General features: G+C 42.4%; 1 long non-coding RNA gene across 12 annotated transcripts in view; it reads right to left on the bottom strand.

The window, feature by feature from the left end:
• The window catches only part of LOC106034474 (uncharacterized), a 135,262-nt gene extending 121,976 nt beyond the window's left edge, over window positions 1-13,286 (bottom strand). For 7 of the 12 annotated variants that reach the window (XR_010832527.1, XR_010832526.1, XR_010832518.1 and 4 more), the window contains exons 1-3: window positions 11,858-12,604; window positions 11,674-11,735; window positions 10,364-10,532 (exon numbers count right to left, since the gene is read on the bottom strand). This is a non-coding gene — a long non-coding RNA (uncharacterized lncRNA). The other 5 variants (XR_010832520.1, XR_010832521.1, XR_010832522.1 and 2 more) reach the window with 5 other exon arrangements.
• Between the last annotated feature and the right edge of the window lie 401 nt (window positions 13,287-13,687).

The raw sequence follows: 13,687 nt of genomic DNA, 5'->3' as shown, positions 1-13,687 counted from the left end.
GAGAGGCACTAGCAAACACACCCTGCTAGAATTAAGATATTCTCTAGGCTCACTGCCAGTACAAATGCCATTCCCCAACCTTTCCTTTCCCACTACCCAGACAACTTGCTAGCCGACAGCCTCTCAGGCTGGGCTGCAAACAAGGGACAAAGGTATGTGATAGATCAGCAGCTTTCCTAGAGGAACTCCCTAAAAGATTCGCTCTCCTTTATCCCCAGCCCACTAGGTTTCCCATAAGAAATGGCAGCATGCCTGTTAGGAGAATTCTTCGGCTGTGGCAACATTTCCCAGCTCTGCTAATTAAATTAAGCTGCTGTTATGAACATCTAAAACAGCTTCACCAGAGCATTTGCATTCTCAGTAAAATCTGTAGCATCTTTAGATGTCTGAAGCTTATGTGATTTCATAGGTTCCCTTGGGTGAGTTGGATTTTCATGCTTTATCATGAATAGGGAAAAATCTATTTTCTTTTGCCGCAGCCATCCCCATTGCTAGAAGTTACAAATAGAGGGTGAGAGAGGAGATGGAGGAGGGGGATCTATGAGATCATTAAATACTTGAGAAACATTCTCAATACATTTGTGCTATTACTGAGCTTCAGGAATGTCATCTGTGTAAGTGCTTTTATAACACTCCTAAAGAGGCCAGATTTATCATTTTCTGCAGCAATACAACTGTGCTAAAACAGTCCCCCAGCACACCGCAGCAGGTGAAGCACCGTGTATAGGAGAGCGGATAGGAGCGTACCACAGGCATGGATATTTAACGTCCCACAGCAACAAAGCATTTTGTAAACACATGTAAAAGTGCTTTGTTGAGTGGAAAAGAATGACCGAAATGGGGTTTAAAATGCCAGGCTGATTTTTGGCACAGCACCGAGCTGGCGTGTCTCCCAATTCTGTTCAATCTGGTTCTTTATTAGGCTGTGGATATATTGTAATTAGTGATTATACAAGATGCTATCTGGTTAAATCCCTCAGCCCCCGTTTTGTGTATTATTTGCTACATCTTGATGTTCCTTCTGCCCAAATGAATGTCCTTTTGGGGAGCACCTAGACAGAGCTGACAAGCAGCTCATAGTTCAGAGACCTTCCTGGCCTCCTGTATGTGCTCATTTCTCCTGGCTCAGTTTCCTCCACTGCACAAGAGGAGCAACAGCACTGCAGGATCCCCCTGAACTTCAGTGGGGAAAACCTGAGAGATACAGTTAAACATCAATTTTCCTTGCCAAATTTGATGCAAAGGCATAAAGAAAACATATCTTTTCTCCCTTTCCCTACAAAGATTTTACCACAGAACTATTGATGGAAATTTGAAGAGCTCTAGAAAGTATCACCATGCAAGGGGTGGTTGGAGGCTAAAATAAATAATGAAGTCACACAATTTTGCAGAAAGTCTCCAGGACTGAGATATGCTGAAACAAGACACTATTAAGGAGATAAATCCTTGCATATCAGAGTCTCCACCACTTACTGATACACACTGTAAGATTCACCAGTCAGGCGAAGCCTGGAAGAGGACAAAGAGCTGCAAACCATGGGGCTGACCCCCTCTGGCTGCTGGTACCTGACATGCAGCCAGTAGCACTTAAATCCTGGGACAATGTTTTTGCTGTGGTTTTCCTTGCCAAGGAAGCAGTGACAATGCTTAAGCTTGAATACTTGCTAAATAAATAAATATATAAATAAATAAACAAATAAATCAAAAATAACAAAACTAGCAAACAAATACCCACCTATCTGGGCAAGTTGTAGATCTTTTTTTTTAGGATGTTGGCAGAATTTCAGGGTCAAGATATATATACATATTATTTATTTATTTATTTATTTTCAATTTGGGCGGCAGATGCTCCAGCAAGCATTAAAGCAGAGAGACAGGCACACTCTTTCTGAAAGCCAGCCATTTTGGGGGGATATTGTTGCTTTTTTAAAAAACACAGCCCATTGCAAATTCTCCTGGTTACCTTTTTTTGAGTTTGCTGGTGAGAGGAAGAAAAGCCAGTAGCAGATTTGGATAATTACCAATGCAGAGGACTTGCACCTCCACTATCTTTTCAGTGTTTTAATGTAATTGACTTCTAATTAACTTACACGTGACCTTCACAGGTACCACTCCAGGAGTGCCTTTCAGTCTCATTCACCTCCAGCATACCACATTTAAACACAAACATGCCAAAAGAATTATAATTACAATATTGCAGTGAAGTGTTTTCAAAAATAGGCAGATTTACTATTCTGTTTGGAGGACACGTGCAGAGAAACGAGCTCACCATACACCCGCCCATCTGAAAGCTGACTACGGAGTTTATTCATCCCACTTGCAAAAATCATAAATAGAACAGGAAGGTGAATCAGAGGGTACAGTTTTATGGCTATAATTTTGCTTCCCTCTTCAGATCAGATGGTCGAGCTGAAAGAATTAAAGCCCATCAGACATCACACTGCATGTGTGTGCTCAAAATGCTCGGGAAGAAAAATAATCCAGGGCGAACCAAATATTTAAAGGATGATTTTGTAGGCTACTGTTTCTTATGCATACAACCAGGCTAAGAAGATGGTTTGAAGAATAAATCTTGCTTTAAAGAGTTTCTGATTTAAGTGCTTAACGGTATAGCTTTGTAATTTTATTTCCCTAGAGTTGTAGTTGGGGAATTTAACTTAATAGCTCCAGTTTTGCTCTCTCACCTGAATTTCCAAAAATTTGTCGAGAATATGAGAACGAATTGCTAGTTTTGCTCAGTCTGTGATTCATTCAAGAAACGGCATACAGCAAAATCAGATTCACCAGTAGGCTACGATTGCCAGTTACTTGACAGGTGGGTTTATTACCAGAGATGGCAATTTACAGACACAATCTGACAGTTTGAAATGCCTGTTCTCATACAGCTGTAAATTTCTCCCTGCAACTTACATTACATTTAGGAAACAATTCAGAAAGGTCTAAAATCAACCCGACTCCAGCTGCTTCAATGTCCCTTAAATCAAGACTATTTCACGGTAAGCAAAGAGCCAAAGAATCTGAAGAGCTGGTATTTTGAGGAGGAGCTGTTTCTCTTTAGCCCTGCAGAAAGGAAAAGGAAAGTGAACTACAGGCCTACCTTCCAGCTCTCGTGTCCTTCAAATCTCTGCATGGAAACCAAACACAAACCTTGGTCACCCTGAAAGTACCAGGGGTGAAATCTTATTATCAGTGGTAACAGCCCCACGAACTGCAGCGGAGCAGAATTTCATGCCAAGCTATGTGAGCAGAATGCAAATGCAATGAAGGGGCAGTGAAGTCCTCCCCCCTCCATCAACACTCAGATCTGGGGATAACGCATCAGTAACAAATAGCTGTTGCTCTCCCTGTTCTTGTGAAAGCACAAAGAGCCTCCTTGCTTGGCATAATCCTGCGTCATAATCCTTGTCCCTGACCTGGAAGTGCTGTGGCGCTGGCACGGCACTCCTGGACCCAGCTTATGGATTTCTGACAGTGAACCGAACCGCCAGTGCCAGCTGCAGTCTTGGCTGCGGAGAAGTCAGTGCAAACTCTTGCTGAGCTGAGAGGAGAAGTCCAAAGTCCTTCTGGTGCCAGCTGCCGAGCCCACTGAAAGGGGGCTCGTAGTCAGATGTATGCCCTGGTGGACTGCAGGTGTGAGAAAAGACCTAAGTACACAAATACCTGGGGGTGAAAACAGGCTGGGGATTCATGCTTGAGTCTTTACTTTCTATTGTACTATTCAGTCATTTTATTATATGAATATTATTTGCATTATATTCATAGTTTACTATCATACTAATAATATCCTACTATATTCAGCACCACTCTCTGGCACTTGCCTACAAAGGACTCGCAGCAATTGTTTTGAGAAGGGCTAAGCTAAGACTTCTGCATTTCATAGTTTGGAGTCACCACGTTACATTGCTTTGTCCTCTCCCAAGCAAGAAGAGGGGAGGACTCTGCCCTGTCCTCCACCTCTCTGAAACCCCATCCTCACCTGACGCAGCTGAAAGACCCTCAGCTCTTCATCTGCACGGTGCCACAGCTACTACCTGGTGGGTATATTTCATCAGGAGCTTTAGGACAGTCAGCATGGCTTACCTCCATTTGGCATAAGGAAATAAACCAGAAAACATAAAAGGCGCATCTATTGCCCCCAGACCTGCCTTGGCTGACTGCAAGGCACCTCCTGGCTGTCTCTGGAGGGGGCAGGCAGAGGGGCTCCCCAGGTTCGAGGAGGAGCTGAAAGACTCCTCTGAGCCTTGGCCAATTTTAGACCTGCAGTTCTGACTCAGCTGCAGGCTCCCATCAAGCTCGAGGTGATCGTTATATATCTCTGCATCTCCATTTCCCCTCTATAAAACCAGGAGAGCATTTCCCTCCTCCCATGCACTTTCTGCCTCACCTACTTTATGATTCAGGTTCCTCAGGGAAAGGGCCCCCCTTTCTGCACCACAGAATCCAAATTGTGACCGGTCCCCTAGGCCATACTTTAAAACAAATACTAACAGAAATCTTTCCTAAACAACTGACTGAACCCCCAGGTACTGGGAATGCTCAGCAGCCACCCCCCAGAGCTTCCCAAACTTCCCCAGCACAGCCAGAGAAGATGAAGGGCTCAGAGCAGAAGGCAGTAATGGCTATTTCAAGGTGAGAGTTAAGATGCCAAAATGTGCCTTCCTGCCAGACTAGAGGACACATACATTTGCCTGTTTTTCTAAAATAACACGTATGAACATCTGCAGTGCAAAAATCCCGGGTCCAAAGTTCCAGGACTGCAAATTAAAAGCCCCTTTTTTCTTCTCTTATTTTTCCTTCATCCTAAAAAAAGAATTTCAACACAAGTTCTCTGCATCTGAGGTCAGCGTGTAAAACACTGCTTTCTGCCGCAGACCCAAGAGTCCCCAGCAAGAAGATCCTAGAAATAAATATGCCTCTGCAAAACTCTCCAGCTTTGATACAATAACATTTTGACTGAATTGTTATTTCACCCACAGTGTTCTCTCTAACTCCATTCCAGCTACAATTAAGTTAAAAAACATTACATCTCCAATCCCTTCTCCTGTTCTCTAACCATCATAAAGAATTTAAAAAAAAAAGAAAGACACGGTCTTTTTTGTTCAATTCTTTTGTAAATCACTGTTAAATCTGCATTCTCACTTTATAGTACAGTTAGAAGCAATTTTATTAAAGTATTTATGATTATGAAAGGCATAATATGGAAATGATCCATCTCTCCTTTTTTCTTCTGATTCATAATACGAGAGCAGGAGTTCAAGCAATAAAATTACCAGCGTGCCAGAGTCAAACAAATGAAAGACGCCACTTTATGCAGCATGCGGGCACCTTATAGAATTTACTATTGTGAGATGTTTAAATGTCAAATGGAGCTGAATTGAAATGCAGTTGGACAGCAGAGTTATGAATGACGTGAGTGCTGCATGAACATGGCGATGCCATTGCTGCAGCGAGGTACTCGTGGTGCGTTTCCTGCCCGTGAGGTGGACCTGCACGCCTCATCCACCCTGACAGCAGAAGGTCCATCGTGCTGGAATTAGAAAGCTGCCCAAGCCTAAGGTGAAATTATGTCATGCGCGTGCAATTTTCCTGTTTATCACTGCCATGATGCAAAATTGGAGTGGCTTGGCCTGAATCCAGCGTTCCTATCTTCAAATGCTAATTACACTAGGTATTACTGATAGCACTACTGCTACTCCGTAGAGCAAACTGCATACCACAAGGTGGTGAGCAATGAACGTGCAAGCAAATCCAGAGGAGAGGGCGTTTTTCAAGCCTTTAAACCTCAATATATTCCACCAACATAAAAGCAAATCCACAATCGGAAATGCAAGACTCAAATCATGTAAGGCATTATTCCCTCAACTTTTACATGGAAGAAAAGCTCTTGTTCCCTAGATATGACTTTGGGGCCTCATCTCAATTGGATAAGGAAGGTGAGGCTGGTACCTGAACAACAGATATGGAGAGGTGGTTGCATGCCCACTGTATCTCAGTACAAGTCACAGGCAGAAGATGGACACAGTAGAAAGTGGCATGCTCATTCAGTGAGTAACGCACTTGACTGACACCGGCATGGAATCAGCATTTGTAACCCATTTTTTTAATTCCTGGAGCATTTTTGCTTTACTTTGCATGCAGAAATGTGAGACATCTAGTTAATTTCCTTTTGTATATTTGATTCTAGAGGATGTTGTTTGCTGCCTTCCAAAATGTTTCTGAGGAGTTACACTCCGGAGTTAAAGAGGTGAAAAACCCCAGGCCAGAAGCCATGGCACCATCTGGTATGTAAAAGAAGGGACTACAGCCCCTCTGCATGGCAGTTGGGATGAAATGAAGAGTCATCGTGGTTGCTACACAGCTCTTTGCATTTCCTCCTCCTCCTGCTGATTGCTACGAACTCCCCTGAAAGACTCCCATTATGTACCATGGGAATCTCTTATGAAAGTTCTCATCATGCCCTCTAGAACATGGCATGCATTTTATTACTGGGTGGGGAAATTTGTGGTATATGTTGACTGCAAGACTCACAAGGACAGACACATACAAGAAAACAGAGGCGGAGCTCTCAAAGCAGGGAATCCCTCCAGTCTGCTCTACGATTAACATCTGACAGAAATCAGGAGAACAAATGCAACTAGATCAGGTGAAAATCATGATCACAACCACACAAAGCTTTCTTCATTCCTTTAAACCAATAATATGTGTTCAGCTTCCGTACCACATTAGATTTCTTATGAATCTGCACTCTGGAGAAAGAACATAATAAATTCCTGCAGTACACAAGCCAACAGGCTTAGCCTTCAAAGGAAAAAATAAATCATGATGTTTGCATGATAATGCTTTGCTTTCGATGCTTGCCATTTTGCTTTCATTGCACCAGTTTTGTTAATATGTATTTATGCACACTAAAGATTACATAGAAGTCATTCTGCAAAGATAACACACAGTAGGATTTGGAAGGGTGAAATCAAATAATCCCATCAGCTTTGCATTTAGAACCCAGCTAGAAAAAGGGACAAGATCTACAACACCCTTTCTTGTTTACCTAATGTAATTGCTTTTGAGCTTTCTTGCAAGTGGATTTGCTGAGAAACATGCCTTTCCCTCTAGTAAGGTCTCCTTTCATCCTACTACAAAAGTTCCGTGACCAGAGCCAATAAAGGAGATAGAGTAAGGTAACCTTAAAGGCCAAAGCTCTCAAAATACCTCTGCTAGTTTTTTCCCTGTCCAAAAGAAAACCTGAGTTTCTGATCATCTTTATAAATGACAAGACCAACAAACGTCTGGTGGAATAAATGCAAAATTGTGGATTACAGGCTCACAAAGCTCATAATTACAGTAAACGTTATTGATTGAAGTGCTGAAAGTAATTGTCAAAATGTAAATTGCCAAAATGTAAAACTTAACAAGCAGCAGAAAACAAAATATTTCAAATAACCCACTGAACATTTGGAAAGAGGGAGAAGTGGTATTACTGGTATTTGCAAACATCCACCTTGCCACTCGCCCTACTGCCACTGCAGGATCAGAGTGCCAGCTGGGGATCAGAGAGAAACCAGACCATGCGAGATTTGCTTAGCTTTTTGTAGGAGGCAGCTAGGGGAATAAGAATACTGATAGTCCACATTTCTCCAAAAATCACAAATCCCCATCCAAAGCTCCCAGAAGCCTGCAGAATTCTTTTCACTGACTTCAGCAGGGTTGGATCAAATCCTTATGCGCACTGTGGTTCCTGAGGTTGGAAGTGCTTAAAGTTTACCCTGTTCACGTTTACCGATTTGCTCTGCAGGGAGATGATTTATTTATTGCCTCAAAATTCTTATTCTCCTGTTTAATACAAGTAGTTTATCATTGTATTGAGAAGCTCACTGCAGGCAAGAGGGAAGGCAACAATGCCTTCCTTGCACTGGCTCATGAAGCTCCTCTTTCTGATGCAAAGAAGGTGACCTGGGGAAAGCCTTGTGCTGGTGACCTGAGGTTAGATCTAAGGAAAACACAGGACAGAGAACAAAACAAAACACACACACACACACACACAAAAAAAAAAAAAAAAAAGGAAAAGAAGGCGAGGTGACTTAAGAAAGGAAGAAAAAGAGAAGCAAAGAAAAAGGAGGTAGAGACGGAGACTGAGGTAAAGTCCTGTTAAATCATCCTATAAAGAGTACTGAGCGATTTCAAGGTGATCACAAGAACAAGATGCTTCTGATGTGAGAACCTTTAACCAAACATGTCATTTACACTAAGGCTGGTGCAGAGACAGTCCTTTCTTGATTTGACCGGCAATCCTCTGGTGGGCTGGTATGGCCAGGTTTGGCATCAAGAAGCCTCTCTGGCAAGATTTGGCTTCCAGCAATGAATTGTACTGATCTTCAGCCACGTAACAAGTGATCCCCTCTCCTCCAGCTAACCACACAGACTCCTGCATGGATTACATCTCATGTCTGCTAGATTATGGGCTTTGCTCAGCTTAAAATGATGCTCTTTATCTACATTGTTAAAGCAAGTGAAAAGGTTCAGGGCAGCAGCAGTTAAAAACATGCTAAGTGCATTTTAGGGCTCTTCTGTCTGGAAAACAGCCAACTGAAAGAGAATCACACAGGTATTTTCCTATCAGGCCACCTCATAAACCCCCATATATACGCTACATCTGGCTACATTTTGCCAGATAAATAAACTGTATTTATTCCTCAGGCTATTGCCCCTCAGGATTGTTTCCAGGGTTTTCAAATTACATGAGTAACAACATTCTTCTAAGTCTTTGCATCCTCTTCCTAATTAAAACATCTCTCAGACTTATCAAAGCAGAGATATTAGCATTCTAGGCCAGCTACCTTTCCTTCCTAACAATTCCCTGCGTGCCCAGTGAGAATGCTAGGAGAAGGGAAAAAAAAAAAAAAAGAAAAAAAGAAAAAAAGAGCAAGACAAAGAGAGACAGGCTTCATCTCTTATATCCAAATAAAATCTGTTTTAGCAGGTCTCTTCTAAGCTCCCCCTATCCTTACTGGCCATCACACTATTTTACAAAGCTGTCACTGCATGCGAGATATTTGGCTTCAGGGAGAAAATGATCAAGATGAAAGAATTACCTACTCTACTTCTACCAACCTCGTGAATCATTCATGTTCCTTACCTGAATCACAGCCAGCTGCAGTATCTGTCACATTCTAGATTTAAGCCATGTACAATGTAACATTTACCAATGATCATTCAAAATATTCCATTACCCTCTTTCCCCCCACCCCCTTCAAATACACACATGATATGCTGGCACACAGTACAGGAAAAAAATAATTAATTATACAGTTCAGCCTCTTGCTAAAAGGTACACAGGTCTCTAAAGACAAGGAGTGGCTTTGTTTATGATTTTTCAAAAGCCCTATCTAAGGATCAGAATACAAGTTTCCCCTGGACTTGGTTTTAGATTCTCAAGTGAAAACTGCGGAAACCAGGAGTAAAGAAGCCTATACCAGTGATCAGACTAGTAGAAGACGCCTTACCAAGAATGCTTATTTACCAATGAGCAGGTTTTGGCTAAGCAAAACCACATCTAAAGCTCACAGAAGTTGCTGGGAATGCTCCACGTTCACTTTGCTAACGATTTACATTCAGTCAGCAGAATCTGCATGAAATTTTATACCTTGAGTAACAGAAAAAGCAGCACTCTGGAGCAAACTGTGTACACCTCAGTGTCCCCATTTAAAAATCAGGTGTACATCCTCACACCTCTGGCATCGACAAACGAAAATCACCAAACGAAACAGACATTGCTTCAAGGCTAATTATGACGTCCTTAACTAAGTTGCTAACACACTTGCCAAATTTCAGCAGTAAAGGTAAAAGTATAAAGAATAAATTCTGAACCACCTCAAATAAATTTTGAAGTGTTCCAGCAGGTCAATTCTACCCTGCGGCTTTTGTGTCAGTGCTGAACACATTGCTCCTGCCAGCACAGGTCTCATCAAGGCACTGCAGGCAGAGCAAGGCAGTACGTATTCTGCTACCCAAACTTTTATTGCAGTAATGGGATTACAGGGAGGATTGGTTCAAAGATGAAATAAAGTGTTCAGTTAAAGCCATTAAAAATAGTTACTTTGCTGTCAGATCATTAATCGTCTGTCATAATATTCTTAGAGTTGATTATAAAAAGTATATTTCTGTGTAGTCAGAGCACCCTTCTGTCAGACACTCTGGTAAATGAAGATCCAGCAATAGAATCGCTGCCACCGCACAGAAACACTGCCATCTGTTGATCACCAGGCAGACACCCGAGTGCAGCCAGACATACACTCAGAATGTGGCAAACACAGGTTAGCTGCTTTAAACCTTAATGAAATAGACTTTCTCTAACGTAGCTTTATCTCACCTTTCACGTAAGGACACATGTTGTTCAGCGAGCACAGGGTAATTCATTAAGCCACGGTAACCCGCTTTTGAGCCAGAGCTCAGTTGAAACAGATTTCTTTTCTTTCAGACACCCAATTTTGGTATTTCATTGCTGTAGCACTAGAGACTTCAGCAGTTACTCCCGATACCTGCAACACAAAAGCAGATTTAGTGCTGGGAAACCTCTGAAAAATGCAGCATGAAACACTACAAAGCCTAACACATTTTCTTCATGCAAAAGTTGATGCTAAGTTTCCTGTAAAAGCATTGAACAAAGCAGCACATCCCAAGCAGGTGCTGGTGCCCCCGTGTCACTGAGTGCTGAGACCCTGTCCTCAGGCTTTCCTGCTGAAAAGCTTCATCCCAGGCCCACAGTGGCCATGGGAGAAGAGTCTGGGCAGCAGCACAAACTGCGGTTCTTCTGAGACCATAAAACACAGATTTCTAGTGAAAACTCCAGCATCTCACTCACTGGAAATGAATAATTTCTTTCATACTCTTTGTGAGCCAGTTAATAGCTTCTTTTCCCCCTGATTAATACCAATACGATCATGGTAAGGGCAAGAGTAGATTTCCTGCCTGGGCTGGTTAATTTCCATGATTATTTTGCAAGGCATCTGGGTCTGCTGCTGAGGCATCTGTGTATTCATTATACTTCAGTGGCACATAATGAAGACCTAGATGAATACTGCAAATTTGGGGATTCTAGTTCAGTGGGAATAAGAAATTGTGTCAATGGAACAAGTGACCTGTTCCAAATTTCTGTTATGATGTATGGTAGAAATTAAAAATATATCTATTAAGGAAAATTGAAAGACTGCAGCCATTTTAAAATGGTATGCCACTGAAATAGAGAATAAGATAAAACTGTTCATTCAATTCAGGTAAGATTCCCACTATATCAAACAAAGACTATGTTAAATCCCATATCCCAAAAGTAAATCCAAATAAATACCACAGATTCAGTTCCTGAAAGCCAGGGTATTTTGATGTAACTCGCCAGGCCCTGTCTGTGTTGGAAGCAGCTATCAACAAATGCTCGCAATGTTGTGCTGTTGGCCAAAAATTCACAAAGATTCTGGTTTCCAGGCCCTTCTGAACATGCATATGTGGTTCTGGAAAACATCTGATTTAAAAATGTTGGGGTTTTAGGAGTATTTAACACTTGGAAACAGTGTTAGTAGGCAGATTTCAAAAGAAAACAAAGCTTGTTGATAGCAGCCACCATACATCACATGTCGCTGATGATTTCCTGAGGGAGGAAACCACCACAAACAGAAAGAAATTCACCTCTTTTGGCGCCATTTTCCTCATGCCTTCAATGGTAGCCTGCTCCCGGACCTTGCAGAGCTCTGTGTTTTAACACACAGCATTAGATAACCTGTCAATTCTCATTCTATTTCTTTCCAGCAGCCGTAAAACAACCCCAGAGCAGCTGCAGACGGGGCACGGGCTGCCCAAGGTGCCCATTTACCTCAGGAGCGCCTTCTCCACGTCCCCCCTCCTCAGACAGGCCCGGCATGCAGCCTGCCCCTGCGCGGAGCACAAAATGGCCGCCAGCCTTGCGGTGGGGCCTACCTGTGCGCAGACCCCTTCTGAGCCCAAATCCTCAGCAGGGTGCCCAGAAACCCTGACTCACCACAACAAAATTCAAACCAAAAAATGGCCCCAAGCCAGCCAGAGTCCACCAGTGACCCGTGTGGGCTGTGGGCCCATGAGCTGTGGGCATGGCTGGTGGGACAGCCTGCTCACTGCTATCCAGGGATACAGGGCGTTGAAATTTGTGAATACAAAACGCTTGTCTTTTGTGTTCCTCTGCCTTCAGATTTTACCTCAAGGAAGCACGAACTGCTTCTTGTTATTATAAACTGCAATTAACTGTGGAAAATGACATTTTTTAAGTCATCTTTGCTGACATGTCTTAACCTCCTTAATACGCATGTAATTCTTATCTGCATCTTGCACTCCTATTAACTTGACTGACATCACAGCAGCACCAGGAAATCCTCACTCCTCCCACAGCCCTTCAGACATGCATTTCTCCACCAGCCCCTAAAAATCAACCTGAAGTCAGGGGGCTCTGTGTGAGGGGATTGGCTACAACACCATCCAAAATAGGGCTGAGGATTCCCCACCTTAGAAAAAACAAAGAGGCTATATAGAATAGAAGCAGTGCCACTACTCCAGGTCTATGTTATTAGTCAAACTAGTAATTAAATACCCTGTGGAGGTCTGCTTACCTTCTCTTCTAACACACCCAGCAAAGAGGATCCATGATTTCGGGGACCGAGAAATGATCTGGCAGGCTGAAGCTGACAGAGGTCGAACCACTTATTGAACTGCAAAGGTATATTAAGATCCACAAGCAGAGAAGGTTTGGTTCACTAAAAAAACATTTGATTCACAAGAAGGAGCATAATGACTTCCAGTGAAGATGTTCCTGAAACAAAATTCAATTTAACAATAATATGCAGATTTCTTTTTCAATACATAGGTAGCCAAACACTAGGAGAAATGGCCCAGGAAAGCAATAGGTTATTTGTGTCTTCAAGTCAAGAATAAACACTTCTATGGATTTATGTAGTTAAACAAAAGTTACCAGGCTCCACGCAGGTCTTAGCGAATGAAATTCAGCAATCTGCAGTATGCAGAGGCAGGAGTAATGGACTGACACCACAGCAGTGCTCCAGACAGTGGCTCCCATTCAAACTCTCTTCCCATCACTTGGGCTCACCGTGCTGGGGTAGGTGAAACAGGGCATCTCCCAGTTCACCTTGCCCCAAATCCAGCTTCTGAGGCCATGCAGCAATGCGTGCTGGAACTGCATGCTTCATAAAAGCACTCATGACCCCAGCTGAAATGCTCATGTAGATGTACCTACAAACACTTTCAAAGTGGAAATGAATTAGAACTGGTTGAATTAGTCTCTGTGAATAATTTAGCCGCTATATTTTGCATTAATTGTTGAATAATTTATTCACAAATACATTTTCTTCATTATTTGACCTCTGCTGTAGAGTAATGAATGCTATTTGGCAAATAATTTACTGTACAATATTTATATGAATACATTAATTCTGAATATATTTTCCTATTACCCCATTACTTCAAAACTCAGCTTTCTTAACCCCTCTTCTTGCTGTTTGATCTCAGCACAGACAGCAGTTAGCCCTCTTCTCTAAGAGAGGGGTCATTCCTATTGTGTAGTCTGGTTCAATCTAATTCACATGTCTCTGTACACATTCCAAAATATTTCAGCCTGTTCTCAGCATGTTCTGTCTGGATGAAGTCTGGAGACTGGCTG

The sequence above is a fragment of the Anser cygnoides genome, chromosome 6 (genome assembly GCF_040182565.1).
Source record: "Anser cygnoides isolate HZ-2024a breed goose chromosome 6, Taihu_goose_T2T_genome, whole genome shotgun sequence".
In the NCBI taxonomy this organism is placed as follows: Eukaryota; Metazoa; Chordata; class Aves; order Anseriformes; family Anatidae; genus Anser; species Anser cygnoides.
This window is presented reverse-complemented; position numbering and strand designations above follow the sequence as displayed.